Raw genomic sequence first — 25,402 nt, forward strand, 5'->3', positions numbered from 1 at the left:
AGGACAGTCTCAGAGACCTCTGGGAAAACATTAAACACACCAACATTTGAATTATAGGGGTTCCAGAAGAAGAAGAGAAAAAGAAAGGGACTGAGACAATATTTGAAAAGATTATAGTTGAAAACTTCCCTAATATGGGAAAGGAAATAGTTAATCAAGTCCAGGAAGCACAGAGTCCCATACAGGATAAATCCAAGGAGAAATACGCCAAGACACATATTAATCAAACTGTCAAATATTAAATACAAAGAAAACATATTAAAAGCTGCAAGGGAAAAACAACAAATAACACACAAGGGAATCCCCATAAGGTTAACAGCTGATCTTTCAGCAGAAACTCTGCAAGCCAGAAGGGACTGGCAGGACATATTTAAAGTGATGAAGGAGATAAACCTGCAACCAAGATTACTCTACCTAGCAAGGATCTCATTCAGATTTGATGGAGAAATTAAAACCTTTACAAACAAGCAAAAGCTGAGAGAGTTCAGCACCACCAAACCAGCTTTACAAGAACTGCTAAAGGAACTTCTCTAGGCAAGAAACACAAGAGAAGGAAAAGGCTTACAATAACGAACCCAAAAGAATTAAGAAAATGGGAATAGGAACATACATATCGATAATTACCTTAAATGTAAACGGACTAAATGCTCCCACCAAAAGACACAGATTGGCTGAATGGATACAAAAGCAAGACCCATATATTTGCTGTCTACAAGAGACCCACTTCAGACCTAGAGACACATACAGACTGAAAGTAAGGGGATGGAAAAAGATATTTCATGCAAATGGAAACCAAAAGAAACTGGAGTAGCAATTCTCATATCAGACAAAATAGACTTTAAAATAAAGACTATTAGAAGAGACAAAGAATGACACTACATAATGATCAAGGGATCGATCCAAGAAGATATAACAATTGTAAATATTTATGCACCCAACATAGGAGCACCTCAATACATAAGGCAAATACTAACAGCCATAAAAGGGGAAATCGACAGTAACACATTCATAGTTGGGGACTTTAACACCCCACTTTCACCAATGGACAGATCATCCAAAATGAAAATAAATAAGGAAACACAAGCTTTAAATGATACATTAAACAAGATGGACTTCATTGATATTTATAGGACATTCCATCCAAAAACAACAGAATACACATTCTTCTCAAGTGCTCATGGAACATTCTCCAGGATAGATCATATCTTGGGTCACAAATCAAGCCTTGGTAAATTTAAGAATATTGAAATTGTATCAAGTATCTTTTCCGACCACAACGCTATGAGACTAGATATCAATTACAGGAAAGATATACAGACTGCCAACAAACACATGAAAGAATGCTCAATATCATTAATCATTAGAGACATGCAAATCAAAACTACAATGAGATATCATCTCATACCAGTCAGAATGGCCATCATCAAAAAATCTAGAAACAATAAATACTGGAGAGGGTGTGGAGAAAAGGGAACACTCTTGCACTGCTGGTGGGAATGTGAATTGGTACAGCCACTATGGAGAACAGTATAGAGGTTCCTTAAAAAACTACAAATAGAACTACCATATGACCCAGCAATCCCACTACTGGGCATATACTCTGAGAAAACCATAATTCAAAAAGAGTCATGTACCAAAATGTTCATTGCAGCTCTATTTACAATAGCCCGGAGATGGAAACAACCTAAGTGTCCATCATCGGATGAATGGATAAAGAAGATGTGGCACATATATACAATGGAATATTACTCAGCCATAAAAAGAAACGAAATTGAGCTATTTGTAATGAGGTGGATAGACCTAGAGTCTGTCATACAGAGTGAAGGAAGTCAGAAAGACAAATACCGTATGCTAACACATATATATGGAATTTAAGAAAAAAAAATGTCATGAAGAACCTAGGGGTAAGACAGGAATAAAGAAACAGTCTTACTAGAGAACGGACTTGAGGATATGGGGAGGGGGAAGGGTGAGCTGTGACAAAGCGAGAGAGAGGCATGGACATATATACACTACCAAACGTAAGGTAGATAGCTAGTGGGAAGCAGCCGCATAGCACAGGGAGATCAGCTGCGTGCTTTGTGATCGCCTGGAGGGGTGGGATAGGGAGGGTGGGAGGGAGGGAGACGCAAGAGGGAAGAGATATGGGAACATATGTATATGTATAGCTGATTCACTTTGTTATAAACCAGAAAGTAACACACCATTGTAAAGCAATTATACCCCAATAAAGATGTTAAAAAAAAACAACAAAAAACAGTATCAGGCCTGCTTTATGTAGGCATCTTCATCCAGGAAAGTCATCTATACTTGAGTTTTCCACATATGGCAAAGTGACCGTTCTGGAAAAGTTTCAAGTTTCCAATATTTGGGACAAACAACTTAAACATGATCTGGCCATCTCTGTTAACCACAAGCCCAACAGAAAGCAGACTCCAGGCCCTTCATAAGGCTATGGGGAAGCAGCCTCCCTGACCTCATGGGCTTGTCAGACCCTGAAGAGAAGAGGGAGGGCTTAGGTGTGGGGAAGGATCCAGACAAGGTGAAGTAAGAACGGCACTCATTCCCCTTAGCTGCAATCTCTGGCATACTATAGAATAAAATTATTGAAGTGCACAAGGTACGTGAAGAGAAGAGTGAGCTGACTAGAGTCCTAGCAATGAAAGAGGGTTCTAGAAGACAGATTATACATTGGTGCTACTCCCCAGTGCCCAGAACTTCATTTGAATCTTTCCATCAACCTGTCAGCAATCTAAATAAACATTTCCCCTCCCCAAATAAAATCTTTCTTCCTACAACAAGATGCTTGTGGTCGGTGCAGATACAATCTCATAATATAAGAAAACTCGAGGACAAAAGCATGTATGTCAAATTGGAAAAAAATCAGTAGGAATCCAAAACCTCAAAAAGGCAGATTTTTTCAACCACCCAATAGTAGCACTTTGATCCACTGCTAACTTTCATGTGTACCCCCAGTGCCTAGATTCTGGTCTATGTTCCAGTTCCCCACTATGAAAAAAGAGGAATCCTTGGAAGTAACCTGATTCCAGTTCACAGGGCAGGAAGCGCAAAACAGCTGTGAAATATCCAGCTGTTACCAGAAAACTAGGATCCTTTCAAAAATGTCAGTGACCATGCTAGAAGGACAAAGGAATCTGGCTATAGGGATTCTTACTGGCCAAACTGTGATTACATATTTGAGCATCAAAAGGAAAATAAAATTATGGTTAAATGGAACAAGAGAGTTATTGAAAGACCCTGAGTTCATTATGATTTTGAGAAAGAAAAGTCAATATAAACGACAAATGGCAGTTATATGGAAGGATGAATATAACAGGATATATAGTTGGTTTTCACACATAGAACTGTGAGTAAGCCAAGTAGTGCCAGAAAAAGTAGGAATCGCACCAAGAATAGGAATGATTGCTCAAAGCTTGTGGAGAAGGGGTCTACACAGCACAAGTGTAGAAACAACAGCAACACAGATGTTCCACTAACAGACCAGGTCAATATAACACAGTAATAAACAAAGGGTATGTGATGTTGCCTAAGCAACATTTTACAAAGAATACATTTAGTGGAGAGACACCAGATTGTAAAGAAAATTTATTGTGAAGTCAATGTGGAATGCATTTTTTGGAAATAAGTTCAATTTTAGTAACTAAGTGAAATTTAACCCTTAAATAGAAAATTCAACTTGACTGCTAACCAATGACTTAGATCTGAATCACTTTGGAAAAATCAACCAAGGCCCCAACCGCGTCAGATCCTGTAATCCCAGCTATTCGGAGAAGGCATTGTTTTACTTGTGGATTTGTAAAGATTACACAACTCCAAGAAGATTCAAAAATATTACTAGTGAAACCCCTGGAAGGAATCTACTAATTAGATCTATAACCCTAGGAAGGCATAAAAAGAAATATAGAAATAATACGAAATTAATTAAACCCACAGTGTTGGTGTTTTAAAATAGGATGAGTGTAAGTGTAGTAATATTATGTGCAATAATCATATTTGTGCATGTTTTCTTTGTTTAAAGTATCTGAAATATGTTAAAATAATCAGTCACACTAAATTAGTATTTGAAATTAAGGGAATTTAGTTAAGTCAGTCATCCATGCTTAAGTAGACTGAGACAAATTGTTTTCCAAAATTACATTTATTAGCTACATATATTTTTAAGGATGTGGGCACTAGCTGTGGATGTTCCAGGCACAGAATACTCTTGGACATGACATTCACCATCAGCTTTCACTGTCCTTTACACATAGTTTGTTAGTGCCCTCTGCACAGGGCACAACACGCCATAGACTTCCCCCTACACCAAGCCATGGACCAAGCCAGTCACAATAAATAGCTATAGTAGCAGTACTGCCTGAAAACCATAGACATTCCAGTATCAACGGGAAACAGGATATGTTTTCTCTATGATGGCATTTTTTCACACTTCCTTGATCCATTTAGAAACTGAAGTGACAAAATTTATAAAAGCAGGGATGTCTGATGGTACTTGAAAACCATCAGGCATAAAAAGAAGAAATAAAAAGATAAAAAGAAGAAACCATCACAAATACCAACATAAACTTCTGTTCCTTTATTCTTTCCAGTAAATTCAATAGAAGCTAGAATTTCAAACATGGTTAGAGATGCACCCACACGTTTAGGTGTTCATCTGAATCAATTATTTTGGTTCACTCATCATTAACAGGGGTCTGTACATTAGCTGGCAGACCCAAAACTCAGTAAAAATTGTTAGCAATTCAAACAGTGTTGGAGGCTCCAAAAGTCACAGTTTGACCTACAATTTTAGCTTGGAGCTATGTAAAATCCAGACAACTGTCCCCCAAACTCACAGCAGTGGATTTGAACGAGCACAACTTAATTCAGTGAAGGTTGGCACTCATTTCCGGCAAATTCATTGGGGCTGAAAATTGTCCCTTTGAATCAACCATTTTCTGATGATTGGCATTTTACTGGGTTCAGTGTGTGATCTTCTGTACTTCTTCACTCCACCCTCTTCATGAAGGCAAACACCATAACAAGAATCGGTTTAAGTCATGATCTTTTGCCATTCATGAAAGGAATATCCATGACAGGCCAATGCAAAACTGAAATCAGCAAAATTCTTGACACTGAAACAACCTCTTACAATTGTTTTCCCCTCATCTGTTACCTGATGAGGGCCTGACAAACAGCTTTCTCTTACTCAATATCGTCTCTCAAAATCTGTTCCCAATTAAAAAGCCACCATCTGTCATTTACAAGTTTGTGAACACTTAAATCAGAGCATTACCTCTCCCTGGATTATCTGAACTTGAAGCATTATAGCATTAAAAAGCTCCACCCCTTATAAAAGAAATTCAGCTTTCAGGGGTAAGTGGACGAGGTGTTTTGGTAGGAGCGGGGAATGAAGGGGGAGAGGATAGGAGAAATTTCTAATGCCACTAGAATCATAACCCATGACAGCTGCCTTCACCTCTAACCTAAACCTGCAAGATCTACAAGTACCTTGTCCTCTCTTTGGTTGTAGTCTTCTCTTTTCTCACCCGTGTGTGTGTGTGTCTGTGTGTGTACGGAGGTGGCAGTGTGAATAGCTACATGGAACAAAAAAATAGAACGTGTTGTCTATGTATATAAAGGGATATATGCCTGAATGTACTTTTACTTACAGCTATGTTTTATCAGAACAAACATCACCTTCAGAACATTAGCGAATATACGGGCAAGCCTGCGGCCCCATATTATGTCAGAACTAAGTGACTCAGAACAAGTCACTACAACTCTCTGGGTCTCAGTCTTTTCATCTGTAAAATGACACAGCTGGAGTAAACAGCTCTTCAGGCCTTTCAAAGCTCAACTATTACAAACTCCAGGCAGCAGCTTACAGCTGGTAAATGATTTTAAATAGAGCAACTAGAGAGCTAAGACCAGACACATAAATTCACTTCTTTGTGCTTCTTTTTACTTCCCCTTTGCCTTAGGATTTTAGGGTTTAGAGAGGAGGCAGTCAGGTTCACACCATAAACACCTCTCCTGAGAGCTCCAGCCTCTGCGGGTGTTCCTTAACTCTAAAATCCTGGCATTGTCTCTCAGTGATGGCATCCTGGGCCTTTTGACTGAGGAATTATTTGTGAGCAGCATGGGGTAGCGGTCACACTGTGGGACGCTGGCAACACTAGTTCTGTCTACTAAACACCACTCATGCCCCTATGTCACTGTCACTGTCGCAACCAGAAAAGCCCTCACTAAGAACTACATCGTTTTTAGACTGTACCTCATAACCCGTCACTTAAATATACACTGTCTTACGTGCTTTCATATAAGCTACTGTGGAGTTTGTTTTGATGCGTTTGGTTTATCTGCTGGGGTGGGAGGAGGTCTTTGTCTTGCTCTGTTTCTCATGTATTTGTATTTCCACAACCAGACTGTAAACACCAGAGCACAGAAACCACGTCTTCCATTTCTTTCACATTCCCAAAGCTCAAATGGCAGCACAAAACTGGGTGCTCTGGTAATATTTACTCAAAGATGGATTGTTTTCCTTATTATAAGCCTTCCCCTTTAACTAAACATGGGCCATTACAAAAATGAGTCGTAAGAAACTACGTAACGATGAGGCACCTTCTGAGCCGAGATCGTTTCCAGTCAACAAAAAGGCTTCACCAGCTGTTCCCACTTACCAGAATTCAATGTCCACTACTGGGATTTAATTTTAAAATGCTTATTTTTCTACTGACTGGTTTCTTTGGGGTTTGACCTAATTTCATTCAATCCTGAATCCATCAGCTAATGGACACAGTTGAATGGAGAACTCCTGAGGACATCACATTCCTTTATGCCGCTTCAGTGACTGTAGTTTTGTTACAACCTTACTGGGCTTCAGTGCTTATCACCAAGAGACTTGATCGTTGTTTTGCTGATTCTATTATGAAATATTTAGGTGGTCTTCCCAGGAGCTTGTACTTTAATATGCATTACTAAAATAATTTTATTTAGTTGCTTTTCCTTCTGTTACAGTGAGACACTTGATTTAGATATAAGAGGTACAGTTTGCTTAAAGGCTGGCATAGATACATGCATATATTTACTGACCTCTAGATTCTTTATTTTACACTACTTCCACTAAAAAGTAACTAGCCCATGGGCTTCCCTGGTGGCGCAGTGGTTCAGAGTCTGCCTGCCGATGAGGGGGACGCGGGTTCATGCCCCGGTCCGGGAAGATCCCACATGCCGCGGAGCGGCTGGGCCCGTGAGCCATGGCCGCTGAGCCTGCGAGTCCGGAGCCTGTGCTCCACAACGGGAGAGGCCACAACAATGAGAGGCTTGCGTACAGAAAAAAAAAAAAAAAGTAATTAGCCCAAAAAGGTAAGGGAAAAAAGAAGAAGATATGTGAAATTTTCTCACTCCCACTTGGCATCCATAATTATATGCTGATTAAAATTCCATGATTTCATAATGATAAATTTAACATGAAGTTTAATGAATACTCACAGTAAGGGTTGAAATGCCCTCTCTCTGTTGTTAGTTGTGGCCTATTTAGGTTTTTTGGAATGTAGTTATTTTGGGCGATCAGGATTTCATCAGGAATTATTCTTTAACCCCTGACTGCCTTTGGACCAGCAGCACAGTCATCACCCAGGATCACAGCCCTCACCTCACCTCAGTCCTACTGAGTCAGAACCTGCATTTTAACAAGATCCCAGAGGATTTGTATGCACACTGAACTTTGACATACAGTGCTCTAAACCATATAATAATAATAGATTCTGCTACTACGGTCAAATAAAGAGTCGAGATTGTGAAAGAGGCAAAATTTGTCTCTGGGTACAACAGGAGTGATAATCACTTCAACATTCCTTGGGTAGCATTTTTGCTCAAACTTCCCACAAAAGATCATGGTAATTTCAGATAATTCTTTAATATAATTTTGAACTCTGAAATAAAATTTTCCAATAAGCTACCCCCAATATATTCAGGAATTTTTAAAAAGCAATGGGATTGGAGTGTGTGAGGAGTAGAGAAAGAAGACTATACATAGGTTATAATAACATGTAGCATTACTTCCTGCATAGAAACTTTTATTTGTTTCTAATACAGAAGCATTGTTTTACCATGGACCACCATATCTATAAAAAAAAAAAAGACCACAAAATTATTCTAAGGCGAAGTGAACCCAGAATTTTGCTTTACTCTTTATTTACCAGAGTTTATGTAGTAGCTTTGAAAAAAAAAATTCAAAGGAAGTCACTTCAGGATCCAGAAATGAAATTTTAAAAGGAACTTACATGCATGAAGAGTGCCATGTACTATAAAACAGGTCCTCCCTTGCACGGAAAAAAAAGAAGAAGCCCTTTGCCTGAGAGGCATAACTGAACATTTCCCACCCTGGTCTGGACAAGGACCCGAACCCCTACTCCCAAACAGAAGGACAGGGCAATTCTGTGGAATTCTGGGCCTCTTTCAGTCACTGCTTCCACTAAAAACTTACTAAATATCCCCAAGAAGTCAAGGGGAAAAAGAAGACGATGTGTGAGTTTTCTCATTCTCACTTGACATCCATAATCATATGCTGGTTAAAATTTCATCATGGAAAAAAAGAGAGTCAGGAGTATAGCAGTCATATCATATGGCCCAATGAACATACTGGGAGATGAAATATTAGAATCGACATCAACATTACTTCCCCCCTCTCATTTAGAGCCAGAGGGCTCAGAAATGGGGCTCATGACATGAGAATCCCCACACACAGCACAGGAGTGGCTTTGTTGAGATTCCACAAAGCAAAAGCCTATTCCAACCTACGAAATCCCCATAGTTGCAGTGAGGAACTGGAATCCCCATTCTCAACACAACAGAAGACTCGAGCTACAGAAAGTGGCTCACACTGCATGGCTAATTAGTTTCTTCATCAAGACAATATTCCCTTATAGCTCTTGCTCTAGAAAAGAACAAGTCTGTTCCTGCAAATAGGGACTTTTCCCCCTCTCTCATAGAATTTACAGGTTTAAATATAGCTTTTCTTTTTATTAGGTTTTGTTTTGGGTCCTATCTGAGAAGGAGAAACCAGGGTGTTTTCAAAGGACCCCACACCATGCAGAGGTACAAAATAACCTGGGAGGGGAGCTGACTAATATTAACTAGGGCAATTTTAAAACGTCCACTGTGTCAGAGCACTAATAACCAATAAACAGATCAGGCTGAACTTAGATTCACAGATGTTTAATATCACTAACATGGTCCAGAATGCTTTCTGTACACATATGCTTAGCGTTTGAGGGCTTTTTTTTTTTTTTAACATCATGAAGACAAGAGAAACTGTCATTTGTCTCAGAGGCTGTGCAAACAAGAGTCTCGGGTGCCTTCTGAATTCTGTTTTCTGTTCCTAGTTTCACTGCACCACCCACAGCTTCTTTGTACTAAAGTAGCCTAGTTCTTCCTTCATGTTTATGCCTTTCAAATATCTGTAGCTCACTGTTCTGTCCCTCATGTAAGATAAAGCATCTAGAAGGTAAAATAACATTAAAAATTGGAAACCTGTAAAGAAGACACTACTGGAGGTTCTGACTGATCCATTAAGACCTGAATTTCTTTCCCCTGGTAACCACATGAACAGCATTTAAAAATAAAGATTGTAAATATTTTTAAATTCCTTCCCTGAAGGAGAAATAAAATTGTGTACTCTCTTCTTACTCTGAAACAGATGGTTATATAAATAAATACAACCTTTATCTCCTCACCTATATTAACCATCTTTTTAATAACATTTAACTGCATTATTAATGCTTGGAAAATAACTTAGTGATTAATGTCAAGAGTGATGTTAGAAAGTTTAAAAGTTTAATAGTTTTATTCTAATAAAATAAATCTAGATGCAAACCCCACCAAAGAATTCAGAAAAATATAGGGCACCACTCAATATAGGATTGACTTTTGAAGCTCTTAAAATTTTCAGAGAATCATATATGGGTCACTAACCACACAGAGCTTATGAAGAGAAACACAGGGAACAAAGAACGCGTGGGGAGAAAATGGAAGTATCTTTCAATGTAGCTTTAACAACTGGCCCATCTATTGTAAAGAGCTAAAATTTCAGTGATAATAAATTTGACGGAAATCCATTAATAATAAAGTCCTAACTGCTTCCATGAGGACTGGTTCTTTAAACCTTGCCTATGACTGAGAAAATTCAATAGCGAATCCTAACTGAGATATCCAAGGTGAACAGAGCAGAACAGTGGCATACACATACCCTGCTGTTTGTCTGCCACCTGAAAACAAACCCCAGTGCTTCCAGGAGCATTTTACAGTCATCTTTGTATCTTTAGCAAGATCTCATTTAGCTGTGGAATAAGCCACTGGGGCCAACTTGTATCAGTTGGGCCGAAGAGGAAGTCTATAGAACATATAATCCTTCCCAAACCTGCCAGATGATAACTAGAATACTGGAGCATTCTTTCACACCCTCCTTTTATCCACTCAAACCCAATAACATTAAGAAATTGTCATATATGCTCAATAAACAAGCAAACTGGAGAAGAATCTAGAGCAAGATATAAGTTGATAGAAAAGAGAGATGGAAATTAAGGACTTCTAGATGACCACGACAATGATGATGATAGCTATTATTGAGCTCTTATTCTATGAGTTACTATTAAAAGTACTTTATAAGTAGTTTCTCAATTAATCTCTACAACAACCCCATGAGGTATTACTATTGTCCCAATCTTACGGATGATTAAATTGAGGCACACAAGAGTTAAATAACATGTCCAAGACCACAAGAGAATTCACACAGGAAACGGGATTTATTCCAAGACTCTGACTACAAAGCCCAAGCTCTTGACGACCAGGCTGTCTTCCTTACATGTCCCCCTGGGACTTACATCCTGCGAGAAATAAGGAAAGCAGAGACCTGATCTGCAACACTTCTCTCATTCTTTCTTCTCCTGATGCAAAAGAAAAGCATTTTTAAAACTGAGCAAAATCACCGCTCTGTGTTTTAAGGTTTTCTGACCCATCCTCCCTGCCTGCTCACCACTTCCAGCATGTAAATTTAACATGCTTTTGACTAATCTGACTCTCAATCAGCCTCATATCAAAAGTCAGGCCTGAACATCAAAGTATTAGGGGGTGGGGCAAGGGCAGAAAGCAAAAAGATTTCTTTAGAAGGACAGGCTGACGGGGAAGATGGGAAGTCTCAGGCATTAGACACTGCCATGTTGAATCTTCCTCTTCTCATATATGTTTGTGTTTCCTGAATAGTATGTTAAAGGCGCGGATATAAACTGCTGATTGATTCCATCTAAGAATCATCAAATCAGTCAATGATAGACAGACAGCTCTAGGGCCTTAGCTTGGCTTTCTAAAAAGGATCTTCTATCAGAAAACCAACTGGATTTAAAAGCAGCAACAGGAAGAAATATGAGAAAGAGAATGCTATATTGATGAAGCCAGGCTTACCTCATCCAATGGAAATCTGCTTAAGACGGCATCAAGCTAATACCCTCTCTCACTCCCCTCTAAGTCAGAGGATACCTGGGATTTGGGGGTTGACTGTCCACTGAAAACAGCAGTGGGGAGTGACAGAAGGCTTGCAGTGGGCGTCAGGAGACTGAGTGGAATCTCGCTCTCCAATTGGCCAAATGAAATGAAGATGAGCCAATCAGATAACACAATTGCTGAAAAACCTCCCAGTCCTAAGAGTCTCTGATTCTGCAAGAGGACTTCAGCATGATCAGTCTTTGCTTACAAAGTTAGATAAAGTAAAAGACTAGAAGTAGAGTGGGTAAAATTTGAATGTTAATGACAAAAGCTACAGTCCAGCCTTCCATTGAATAGTTCAGCTGATAGTTGCTTTCTATAAGCAAAGAATTGACATGAAAATCTAACTAGCCCAATTACCATGCTCAATTACTAGCCCACGTAAAGAATCCAAATGAATACAACCTTAGATCATTCCCTCAGTGCATTTCTATTCTTCATTCCTTGCCCTTCCCCCACCAGACTTTTATTTTTAGTATCTCTAAATTATCCGTACTTATTAGATGTCCATAGAGGTCCATATGGGAACTTGATTCAGTGAAATCATAAGGGGGGTGGGGAACTGCTGTCTTTTCCATATAAAAAAATCAAAGCATACATTAAAAAGGAATGAAATTCTGATACATGGTACAACATGGGTGAACCTTGAAAACATGCTGAATGAAATAAACCAAACACAAAAGGACAAATACTGTATGATTCCACTCGATATGATATGAGATACCAAGAAGAGGCAAATTCTTAGACCAGAAAGTAGACTGGAGAGATTACCAGGGGCTGGGGAGACGGAGAATGGGGAGTTATCATTTAATGGACACAGAATTTCTATTAGGGATGATGAAAAGTTCTGCAAGTGGGCAGCGATGATGGCAGCCAAACACTGTGAATGTACTTATGCCAATAAATTATATACCTAAAAATGGTTAAAATGGAAAATTTTGTGTTATGTATATTTTATACCACAATTTTTAAAATGGAAAAAATCTAAGCATATAGTGTCTGTTTCATAATTGCCCAAAATGAAAAAAACTTGCCTCCAAATTCTTCTTGAAATATTTTAAAAATAAGTAGATTGTAAGTTTTATGAGGGCAGGGACCAGCTCTGTTTTACTTACTGTTACACAGTAGTTACACTGTTACACAGTAGGCTCTCCATAAATGTTTGTTTAATAAATAAATGATTAAAAGAAAATAGAGGAAGGAGTCTCCTAAGGAGGAAAATATAAAAAACATCAAATTTACTTATTCATGAGAAAGTATAATGGGGCATATTCCTGAGAAAAATACCAAAGCTACTACATCTAAGCTCCTTCAGCGAAGGGAGTGTATCTATTTCATCTATACTTCCTTCACAGCACATCTTATGATGTCTTAGAGTAGATGAGTGATAAATGTTTGCACAATGAGGAATAAAAACCTGACTGTAAAATCAATGTCATATTAATGCTCTACTACCCCTTTTTTAAAATTACTTACTTTTTGCAAATGTACAACTCCTTTTGTCACAGGGTGAAAAAAATAAACCTCACAGCTTACACAAAGTGAAGGTAAAAATATAAATAGCCAGAAACATCACTCTCAGAAAAAGAAACAGCAAACACACGGCACATCATCTTCTGAGTAGAAAAAAAGTTTGTTTTTTTAAGGAACAATTGAAGTATAGAAAAGAATAGTTTATAGATCATCTTGATATTTTAGGAAATAGTAAATGGTCAAAATAAAAGAAAATTTGAACTCTCTTTGGAAGAAAATCCAAATATTCATTCCCTAAAATCAATGTCCAACCTTTACAATAAATAGTTGAGTGAATACAGAAAAATATTTAAGGCTCCTTCACTCCTCCAAAAAAATTCTAGTGAACCCAGACATTATCAATATTTCTCTCAATTAGCCTATCAAGTAATCAGGAGTTCTTTCTTAAAAATACTTATGTCACAAAATTATATACAACTGGCTTGTGGCCAACATGCCACATCAAGTTACTGATGCTTTTCTCAACTAATATTCACTAGCTACATCATTTACATTTTACACGAAGTACTCAGTTCTAGTATACATAAGAAGAATATTTTTAAAGCAAAAAAAGAAATCAAATGCTGACATCCTTAACATTCAGTACCTGTATAATAGATGGATCCTTATAAACTCACCAGGACCACGTAATGTAGTAGTCTCACTTTGAACAGTATTAAAACATGTCCTTCAACTTCAACCACCTCCAACCCCAACACAGTGTGCCCATTAACAAAGGAAATAAGGAATTCACCCTCTGCAGATATCAAGGTTTACATTTCTGTCTCTCAACTGTTATCTTCTCCGCGAGCAGGTAAGCATCATTTTGGAGGAGGCTGTCTGCTGCCCCAGTCCTTCATGCATGCAGGAGTTCTCCATTAGCATACAAAACGCTAACAGTCCACTCTTAGAGTCAGCACTTCAAGCAGAACTGCATGAAGGATTATCACTTCTGTACATGAAAGCATAACCACTACAGGTGTAATGATGCAAAATACCAGCACACTGACCTCTGCCAGGCAGCACACACTTAAAGCAGGTGCCTTTCTGTGCCAGAAGGGAGGGGGCGGGAGAAGCAAGGAGGAAGCCCCAGATCCCTAATATATTAGAGATGTTCATTGCGCTCAGAGCCAGTCCAGCTAATTCATGGACATCAGTTTACCCAAATGAGAAAAGTATCCCGTCCTTCACTGGCTTGACTCAGAGGGCATTCGGCCAAGCATAGCCAGGCAAAACAATCTGTCAGATCTCTTTAAGCTATAATAAATAAGACGAATCTCAGAAGAAATAAGATTCAGCTATGGCAAAGAAGCACAGTCGCAAACCTTTTCTTCATCTTATCGCTGCTACTGGTGTTTACAAACTACAGGCAGCAGCCTCGGGAACCTCAAGAGACTTCCGTGGGTAACCTCTTGTCAGATATTTAGTTTAAATAGCCCCTTGATCAATCTGTGATGTTTTGGGCAGTTAGATAGAAGGGGGTGAGTAAAATGACACGCACAAAATGAATCCTTTTCAAGTTGTAAATGAGTGAGTCAGGATTCAGTCTTGCTGAGATGCTCCAAATTAAAACCCCTGCTCTGATTTTAAGCATGCTCGGTCTTACCGTTTTGCTGTTGTCTCTCTCAGGCTCGAATCACCTGGAACTCTTTAACATGTCTCTAGCAATGTGCTTGCACCAAACCAGGCCCATACAGCAACTGAATTCACATCTTTCTGCACTAGCAAGCTGAAATGGTACGGCCGTACTACAACCAAGAAAGGGGGAAGCAAAAGCAAAAAAAAAAAAAAAAAAAAAAAATCACCCAGAAACCACCTACAGAAGCTAATCTCCATGGAATAAGACCAAATATGGTTCAGAAGAACACAAAGGACATGCTAACATTCAGTATCAATAGCTTTAAGAGTTCAATTTTTTCCCAAAAGAATCTTTTTTCTTTTTCTCCAAACACGATGGACTTGCCTCTGGAGTTCCCAGGAAGGCGGTGTAACCAGGCTCTGCAGCAACATTGCAGCCAAAGTAACCGTGCAGGCAGGCAATTCACGACACACTGTCCCTTCAGAAAGATATTGATTTGTAATGCAGGGCTGCTTCAAAAGAATACAGAATGGGAGCCAAACAGCTAATGGTGATTGCATAGGAGGAAAAACATTTAATCAAGGGGATGCACCTCATCATGCTCAATTCAATTTTTTAAAAGCACTGGTGAAAGCCAGTAAGTGTCTTGAGTGACAACCCCATTAAACAGTAATCTGAGGTCCTATAGAAGGCCAAGTTGAGGATACCATCATTCGTGCTGCAAAGCCACTAAAATGGTTTAATATGTCTATGTGCATAGATTTCTCATATGCAAACGGGGCATGATGAGAACTCTAAAATAACCATGCGCCAAACACGTGAGGTTAAAAAAAAAAAAAATGCACAGGTGTAGCATTTACGGAACCAAAGTGATAAAATACATAGTTATGAGCCTGCAGAATTCTTGATGGAGTTAGAGCTCATATCACCCTCAAAAGTAAAATATCAACACAAACCAGAACTCACAATCCTTAGACTAATTGTGTCAAGTCATACCACACGGTGCTGAGTGGCAAGGAAGGATGCCAAATTGCTACTCTCATAGCGGCCCCTACAGGAGAGTGGTTGATCTACAATTCATCCTTGCTTAAAGTTATTTCCTATCCTTAGAGAACAGAATCACAAAAGGGCACAAATTAGATTAAGACATAAGGATACAACTGAAAAATACATTAGGCAAGAAATCAAAAAAGTCAGGCATGAAATATGACCTCATAGATATTCATTTAATTAAGAAATTAAGTACAAGAAGAGGTAACTACGGTGTCAAATATTCATTTAGCTCCCAGGACTAGGTGCACACTTATAATCAGAAATCTCAAGGAAAAGCGCTTTCCTTTCACATCGTAATTGGTTTAAGGGAATCATCTCCCACATCCCCTATTTCCAAACCATCTTCACTTTCATCCTTTTGAATGCCACTGGGAAGATACTGAACTTTATTTTTTTCTGCAACACAAAAGCTCAGCCCTCAGTACTTGTTATATACATAAATATTAGGAGGATCTGCTGATGATAGTAGTTCAAACAAATTCTGTGGGCTCCTGTAGAGTGGAAATGGATGGGGAGCTTGAGAAATGTGTGAAAAGAATGTGTGAGGAAAAAACAGTGTCGACAAATGTATAGAATTATACAAGAAGTTTGACCATAGGACAGAAGTAAAGATAGAGGCTGAGGGTGAAGCTGTGGGAAATAATCACTATGTTCATGTCTTAGAAGCTTTGCCACCTACTGCTATTAAGAATATCTTGGGCTTCCCTGGTGGCACAGTGGCTGAGAATCCGCCTGCCAATGCAGGGCATATGGGTTCGAGCCCTGGTTCGGGAAGATCCCACATGCCACGGAGCAACTAGGCCTGTGTGCCACAACTACTGAGCCTGTGCTCTAGAGCCCAAGAGCCACAACTACTGAGGCTGAGTGCCACAACTACTGAAGCCCGTGCGCCTAGAGCCCGTGCTCCGCAACAAGAGAAGCCACCACAATGAGAAGCCCGCACACCACAAAGAAGAGTAGCCGCCACTCTGAAACTAGAGGAAGCCCGTGCACGGCAACAAAGACCCAACGCAGCTGAAAATAAATAAATTAATTAAAAAAGAAAAGAATATCTTTATTAGGGGACATTGAGATGTATATAAAACCACACCACAGAAGAACAATAGTAGAGATTAAAATAAGGGGTCCATCTTCAAAGAGAAGAGACAAAAAGTCTTTTGTAAAAACATCATCTCAGTGGATATAGAGAAGAAGATGGGAAAGAAACTGACAAAAATACTAGATACTAACATCTACTTCGGTCATTTTTGCAAGTAAACAAAATTTGATCCCTTGAAATGCCTGCTTTTATAATTTTTTTTAATTCTAAAAAGTATTATGCACTTCTCTGACATTTTAAATGGCTTATAATAAACAACATCTAATCTTCAATTGATGATGGAGTCAATTACGAATACCAGTGACAACCATGAGGGTCTAAAGGCGGGTATACAGGACCACTGTCTCCTAATCTCAATAACCAACATATGTGAGTTCCACCGCTTCATTGTGATGGTCCAGCCTCTCTTTGCCTTCAGTCTTTCCTTCTTATGGCTGTAGATGTGCCACTTCCTTCTAACACCACCACACCCTCTCAGTCTTGCCACAGCTTCTTCAACCACCCCTGTCCTGGGCGTCCTAGATAAATAGACTGATTAGAAGGCTGTGTGAATAAAGGTCTGAGTCAAATGGTGGGTTCAAAGCAGAACTAGGAACTTTCTCCTGAGTGGAGAAATACTAGCCTAGGCACCCAATGACCACGGCTTTACCATACAGGCTTTGTGGTACTTCTCATCTGTGCAGAAACCCTTTGTTTCCTATCATCCTACATGGAGCTATCTCAGACATATGAGGCTGCCAGATGTCTGACCTTCACAGACAGATGGGGCCAAAGAAAACTAAACCTGGAGAAAAAGTACTTGGAAAAAGGGACAGAGAAGGGCTCTTTTTTTTTTAACTGAAAAAAGACAAGAAAACGTTAAATAAGAAAACTTTTCAAAGGTTAGGAAAGGGGTAAGAGAAAAGGCTACTTTATACATATACATTTAATACAATAAGTCACCTACATTATGAATTAATTTCATTAAATCTTTAAGTCTAAAGGAGGGAATATATTTTATTTTATTTTGGAAAGTGATAGAGAAAAGATTGAAATTTCCCCAAGAGGTTCAATTTCAAATTATAATAGTTCCATGTAACCCTAGCAATTTCTTCTGATTGTAAACTTTTACAGTGAAATGTTTACATTATGATTGATTTTTAAATATTCATAATGTTTTAGTAAACCTAAACCCTAATTTTTTAATAAGCCCTAAAAATTTTGACTTAATTTTTCTCAGCTGGTGTCAGTCATTACTTATATTCCCATATATTCAGAGAAATGTTATTCACTTAAAATGCTTTCTCAAATGATGTGACTGACAAGGGATTAATCTCCAAAATATACAACAGCTCATACAACTCAGTATCAAAAAAAAAACCAAACAACCCAATCAAAACATGGGCAGAAGATCTAAACAGACATTTCTCCAAAGAAGACATATGGATGGCCAAAAGGCACATGAAAAGATGCTCAACATCGCTAATTATTAGAGAAATGCAAATCAAAACTACAATGAGGTATCACCTCACACCAGTCAAAATGGCCAACATCAAAGAGTCTACAAATAATAAATGTTGGAGGGGGTGCAGAGAAAAAGGAACCCTACTACATTGTTGGTGGCAATATAAATTGGTAGAGCCACTATAGAAAACAGTTTGGAGCTTCCTTTAAAAAACTAAAAACAGAGCTACCATATGATCCTGCAATCCCACTCCTGGGCATATATCCAGAGAAAAACATAATTTGAAAAGACACATGCACCCCAATGTTCACTACAGCACTATTTACAATAGCCAAGACATGGGAGCAACCTAAACGTCCATCAACAGATGAATGGATAAAGAAGATGTGATATACATACATACATACATACATATATATATATATATACACACACACACAATGGAATACTACTCAGCTGTAAAAAAGAATGAAATAATGCATTTGCAGTAACACTGATGGACCTCAAGATGATCATACTAAGTGAAGTAAGTCAGACAAAGACAAATATCATATGATACTGCTAGTGTGGAATCTGAAAAAAAAAATGATACAAGTGAACTTACATACAAAACAGAAACAGACCCACAGACATAGAAAACAAACTTATGGTTACCAAAGGGGAAGATGGGGAGGGATAAATTAGGAGTTTGGGATTAACATATATACACTATTATATATAAAATAGATAACCAACAAGGACCTACTGCATGTCACGGGGAACTATACTCAATATTTTGTAATAACCTATAAAGGAAAAGAATCTGAAAAAAATCGATATGTATGTATGTATAACTGAATCACTTTGCTGTACACCTGAAACTAACACAACATTGTATATCAACTATACTTCAATTAAAAAACAAATTTCTCAAAACACTGTGAAATTCTGGAGGAGTTTGAATTGCATGTTTAAAAGCCATTTCTTAACCACATACCAAAAACATCCACATGTCATTCATGGCATTTCATGGAAACTTTGGGATTTTCTTCTTAACACTACACAATTTTCAGTGTTTTCTAGATTCTGGAGGGAAAAAAATGAACTAATTTTATCAGTAAATATGAATAATTCTATCAACCAATATATTTGTTCCTGAGAAACGCTGCATTCTATTAAATTGCACCCTGAAAGCAAGGTAATTTACTGGGAAAATAAGACTGAGGGCAGACCATTCAAAACCCATGCTTCCAGAGCACTAATTAAAAAAAAAAAAATCCTTACAAACACACCCACACAGGCCATATCCTCTTCATCTCTGCATTCCCTACAGGGCTGATATTGGGTCCTGCATACAATAGATGCACTATAAATGTTTCTTGGCTAGAGATAAATCCTGTGCTGATCCCTGTGAACTACAGAAAACATGTCCAGGTGAAGACAGTTCAGTTATGAACTTCACTCTAGGTTGGAAATTAAAAGTCCAAAAATAGAGAAGGGGAGCTTTAGATTGTGTTTGTTAAAAAGTGGCATGGAAGGTTGAGAATCATGAATCTAAGAACAGAAACAGATAGATGCAGGTTACAATAATTAAAAGATAGGCCTTATTTTTGCCTATATTCCAAAAATCGGATATCTGTTCACAGTTCTGTTTCTATTCAAGGTTTCAGCCTAATTCTTTTTAGGGAACAATTTTCCTCCTTCCTGTATGTTGTGTTTCCTGGTTGTGTGTCCTGAATTACCCTGGGTAACAACCTGTTTGCATCTCAGTCTTTGCTTCTCCTTTTCCAATCCCTGTCACATAAGACTTGTATTTGCACTAAAACATATATTACATGGCTTCTACATACATATACATACACATTTATGTACTCAATAATTATTAAGGTGATATATAAAAAGCATGGGCATTTACATGGCCCACTATAGTTTTTTCTATTAACACACAAGCAGAAACATAACAGGATTTTGATGTGGTGTGAAATGGAGCAGAGGAACCCAGATGTAAAAGAGATTTTATTATGACCGCGTTCACAAAAGGACAGTATCAGAGAGTTCCAAACATGTACAACGTATATGTTCTGACAAATGTGAATTAAATTACAAGATTTCAGAGGCTGACACAAAATCCTCAGGTAGCAGCAAGAAGAAAGGCAAAGGCACTGAGAAAAGATGTGAGGGTTTTCTCTCTTCATGATGCCAAGATTCCACTAAGGACAGAGACTACAAATCCATGATTATCTGAAGCTTCTTAAGGAGCTAAGTCTCTTTTTTTTTTTTAACTTCTCCAAGTTTTTTAGTTAACCATAAAAAGAAGAGAACAAGTTTTCTAGTTCAGGGTTATAAGTCAGCTTTATTATTTTAGGGACTTTATCCCAGCTTTCTAAAATTTCACTTGGTTAGAAAATCAGAAAAATCCCAAAAGGAAGAAAATTTTCTTAAAAGAGCTTGCCAAATAGACATACAGAAATAACTTTAATGAATACTTTTTTTAAATTATGTTTTACATTTTTAAATCTAGAAATACCCTACCACTGATCTAGTAAGTACTTTAAAGTATTAAAACAAAAGGTATTCATTAAATAATTTGCTCCCTTTGTCTCATCTACACACTTAAGAAATAAAATGAAATAGGATGCTGGACCATGGGAAAGAATGGATAACAATGCTGTACATTCAACAATAAACACTCATGACAATGAAAAGATAACCAACTGAAGAAACTCACAATTAAAATGAAAATATGTGCTCCTATGTAATCTAAATAACTTTCCTGTAGAAAATGTCTTAGTATTTGCCATTTCAAGCCAATACAGCTATAGTTTAGATAATTCTGAAACCACATGGACACCACCCTCAAAGAAGAGAAAGCAAACCAAAGTGATCATTTGTCTAAGGAAGAATCATCATGAGACCATATAACCAGTCCAATCTCACTGGTGCAACAGAGGATGAGGTTTGCTGCAAAAATGCATAAGTAACAGGGATATTAACAACTCTGAAAGGCTTTAACTTCCCCCTACACTCATTTTGTATCCAGTAAAACAGTGACAACAGCAGCACGCAAATATTGCTTGAATCCTTTCCACTACTCCTAGTGAAATGTTTTTCTTGAGTGGTTATTAAAATAAGATAGGTTCCTATTTCTAAAAAGAAGTAGCACCAATTGTTCTGAATGGTCAGCACATCTTTTCTCTTTGCCTGGAATGACTCCTGCCCTGATGCCATCCACCACAGTCTAGGGAGGGCTGAGCCCTGTCTAGGAGCAGAAAAGGGATCCAACGTAGGCCAGTCATTCCCTGGGACTTTTCCAACCAGAATTGCACCCCACCTCTGCACCCCTGATGGTGGCAAAACAGAGAAAACACCAGCTTAGAAGCAAGTGTCTCTAGCTCTGTAGAGAAACTGGACAGGGATCCTGAACTACCAAGTACTAAGAGTAAAGATGAGGATAAGAAAGACAGCACAGATAACATGGGATCCCTGGTCCTAGCCCTTGAGGACCAACTGCCTGGTTACCTGACTTTCTAAAGCGTGGCTGTCAAGTTCCTATTTCTATTCTGTCACATTACCCTCCCAATAAATTCCATTTTTTTCTTAGTGACTTCAAGTTGATTTTCAGTTATTTGTAACCCAGAGTGCTAGTGTTGGTACACGTGAAAATACATGTACAAAAGGATGCAGAGCTACTGTGAAGCACTAATGTCAGAGCTAGAGCTAAGTAACAATAGATGTGTTGTTTTAAAATCTAAGAAAAGAGGATTTAAGGTTGATTTTGACTTATATGATGGCAGGAAAGGAGGGTTTACTAGTAGTTAAAGGTTTCACAAAGCTACCTCACAAACCTACTATATATAATATTCTATAAATTTTTACTAAATTATCATATATTAAAATTATTTATTTATTCTTATAATTTACAGGGGAATTTATATAACTGCCATAAGTCATGGGGCATGACCTATTAATCAGTTATCTGCACCTGTAGGATGCCTGAATGCTTGGACCAATTACTTTAATCTGGCATCCAAGTTGCTATGATAGCATGTATTCAAATTTTAGGCATAGCACCTAGAGGGAAATAAACTGACTTGGCCTTGTAGATACCACTTATAAATTGATGGCACCCATAAGTAGCCAAGAAATGTCATAGGAATTATGAGAGGGAAATCAGTTTGTTACACCAACACTGGCTTTAAAGATTTCTGGCCATGAGGGAAAGAGTTCTTTAATTAAAAATTAAAGAACTAACAGCAAGGGGATTTTGGAAAAAGCCACAAAAGTACACCAGGGACTGATGGAATATGTAAAGAAACTGCTAAGAAGACATAAAGTAAACTACATTTTCTGTATTTCATTACCAAAGGATTTTTTTTCATGTTCAGTTCATTTACCAACCATTTATTGAACTTGATATTAAGTATTATGGGGGATATCAAGATGAATGAGACACAACTGATACTCTCACAGGTGCTTACACAAATAAATACAATACAAGAAGTAATTGCCAAAGAAGAAGTAAAATACTATGGGAGTTCAGAATGAGAGAGACCTCAAAGAGGGAGGCTCTGAATGATGGATCAAGCAAAACTGGAAGACTTTCATTTTAGATAATCAAATTCTGAATACTAGAGTCACAAAGAATTCAATAGGTAAGATGTTGGGGGGAAATGTATATCCAAAGACCAGCAAAGACCACTCGTAGCATAATAACTGTTATCGATATTTGGATGTAATTTGATAATTTAACAAAGAACCTTTGTAATATTGTAGGAGCACAGCCTAGAAGAGTTGAACAATTTCCATGATTTGAACCCTCATGAACCATGGTTCTTTTCTACCCTCTGGTGGAAGATTATTTGGATGGACTCCAGGGACTCCATGTACACTGCCTGCCCATACGGTTCAAAGATGTGTTTTTTCCTAGTTACCCTGGACACAGACAACCAAACTCTTTCTTCATATTGCTTAAGGAAAACTGAGCTTTGAGAAGTGTTGCAACAGCAAGTCACAGGGAACTGAGAGATCATCTTTACTTATCATTCCTCTCTCCAATATTGATTCTAGTTTAGGGAAGGTGGGGTTTTACTTATTGAAACACAAAGGCCAAATCGATCAACTTAGTTTTATCAATCCTCCCCTGAAGCACCTGACTCCCTCAATAGTCACTGTTTCTCCTAATCATTCAAGGAAGACTCAATCCATATAAAAGTTTTTAAAAAATAATAATTCAGTTCATACTTCTTGACTGACCCCATCACAATTAGTTCCTTCTATGGGCACAGAGTAACTACGGCATCGGCAGGACAACCTGACTTTAAGGAACGACAACCAGGTGGCTATCCACCCCGGTTCAAATATTTCCTCTCATATCAACCACAGGCCCTTTAATTCAGACCCCTGAGAGATAAAACAGGTTTAATAAGGTCAAAAGAGACAGCATCATAGATGAAACCATATAAACAGACATAATTTCAACATAAGCTGCAGAACAGCTACATGGAGAACATGAGCTCAAGAAGCAGACAAACCAGGTCTTGGGCAAGAAACTTATGCGGATGATAATAGTTTGTATACTTTAGAGGGTGGTTGTGAGGCTAACTCGTTTACAAACTGCTGAGAATAGTGTCCAGTAAAACAAAGGCTTTTACAACCCAGTGATAAGGATAACGTATATTTAGAGGGACCAGGTACTAAGCCTTTAGGCATCACAGACAATCCTTTATCCTGGGGCTCTGACACTGCCTGAGGTCTGGTACTGGTCTTGGTTCTCTTGGTTCAGATCAACCTGGGCATTTCATTCTGTATCAGCTGTGGGCTGTTAGGCTCATTTGCTCATTCACTTCTTAGGTCCATCAGTTCCTATTGATTCTTCTCCAGTACTTCTATTTCTGTTGTGGATTATACTGTGCTTTTGCACCATTCCATGAAATTCAACCACTTATTCAAACACTTTTTTTTAACAGCTATAGGTACTACCCTACAGCCTTTCTTGATACTTCCTTTGGCTAAAGTAAAAGGAGCTATGTATTTACAGTTCTTTATGAGTTTTATTGAGAATGTTTAGTTCATTCCCTATCTACCTATGTATCTATCTCTATCAATTTTCTTCTCTTTCTCACTATCTATCATATTTCTCCATTGTAACTACAAAGATGCCTCTAAAGAATCAAATCAGAACAGAAAGCCCATGGTTACATACTGACACTTTCAACATAAAGTTTATTGAACAAGTGTCCTTGTCCCCATGGTGAGCCGTAGCCACCCCCCACCTCTGCAGGAGCCCGTCCAACACTAGCAGCTGTGTGGCTAACAGGGTCTTACTGCTCCAATCTGGTGTCAGGCCTGAGCCTCTGAGGTGGGAGAGACAAGTTCAGGACACTGATCCACCAGAGACCTCCCAGGCCCACATAATATCAATTGGCAAGAGATCTCCCAGAGATCTCCATCTCAATGCTAAGACCCTGCTACAACCAACAGCCAGCAAGCTCCAGTGCTGGACACCCTATGCCAAACAACTAGCAAGACAGGAACACAATCCCACCCATTAGCAGAGAGGTTATCTAAAGTCATAATAACTTCACAGACACCCCAAAACACTCAACCAACTGAGGCCGTGCCCACCAGAAAGACAAGATCCACCCCACCCACCAGAACACAGGCACCAGTCCCCTCCACAAAGAAGCCTGCACAAGCCACTGAACCAACCTCACCCACTGGGTGCAGACACCAAAAACAACAGGAACTGCGAACATGCAGCCTGCAAAGAAGAGACCACAAACACAGTACGTTAAGCAAAATGAGAAGACAGAGAAATATGCAGCAGATGAAGGAGCAATGTAAAACCCCACCAGGCCAAACAAATGAAGAGGAAATAGGCAGTCTACCTGAAAAAGAATTCAGAGTAACGATAGTAAAGTTCCAAACCTTGGAAATAGAATGGAGGAAATACAAGAAATGTTTAACAAGGACCTAGAAGAACTAAAGAGCGAACAAACACTGATGAACAACACAATAAATGAAATTACAAATTCTTTAGAAGGAATCAATAGCAGAATAACTGAGGCAGAAAAACGGATAAGTGACCTGGAAGATAAAAGAATGGAAATAACTATCGCAGAGCAGAATAAAGAAAAAAGAATGAAAAGAATTGAGGACAGTCTCAGAGACATCTGGGACAACATTAAACACACCA

General features: G+C 38.4%; 1 protein-coding gene across 4 annotated transcripts in view; it reads right to left on the bottom strand.

Moving 5' to 3' along the window:
- Window positions 1-25,402, bottom strand: part of CDK14 (cyclin dependent kinase 14) — a 609,384-nt gene that overhangs the window by 447,039 nt on the left and 136,943 nt on the right. The window contains exon 1 of one of the 4 annotated variants that reach the window (XM_029234437.1): window positions 14,660-14,783. The exons of the other annotated variants lie outside the window; for them this stretch is intronic. The gene's annotated coding sequence lies outside the window, so the exon portion shown is untranslated. Of the gene's footprint in view, window positions 1-14,659; window positions 14,784-25,402 lie in introns of those variants that run through there. 4 annotated transcript variants of the gene reach the window in all.

Source organism: Monodon monoceros, unplaced genomic scaffold (assembly GCF_005190385.1).
Source record: "Monodon monoceros isolate NGI ecotype Baffin Bay Population unplaced genomic scaffold, NGI_Narwhal_1 Super_Scaffold_2, whole genome shotgun sequence".
In the NCBI taxonomy this organism is placed as follows: Eukaryota; Metazoa; Chordata; class Mammalia; order Artiodactyla; family Monodontidae; genus Monodon; species Monodon monoceros.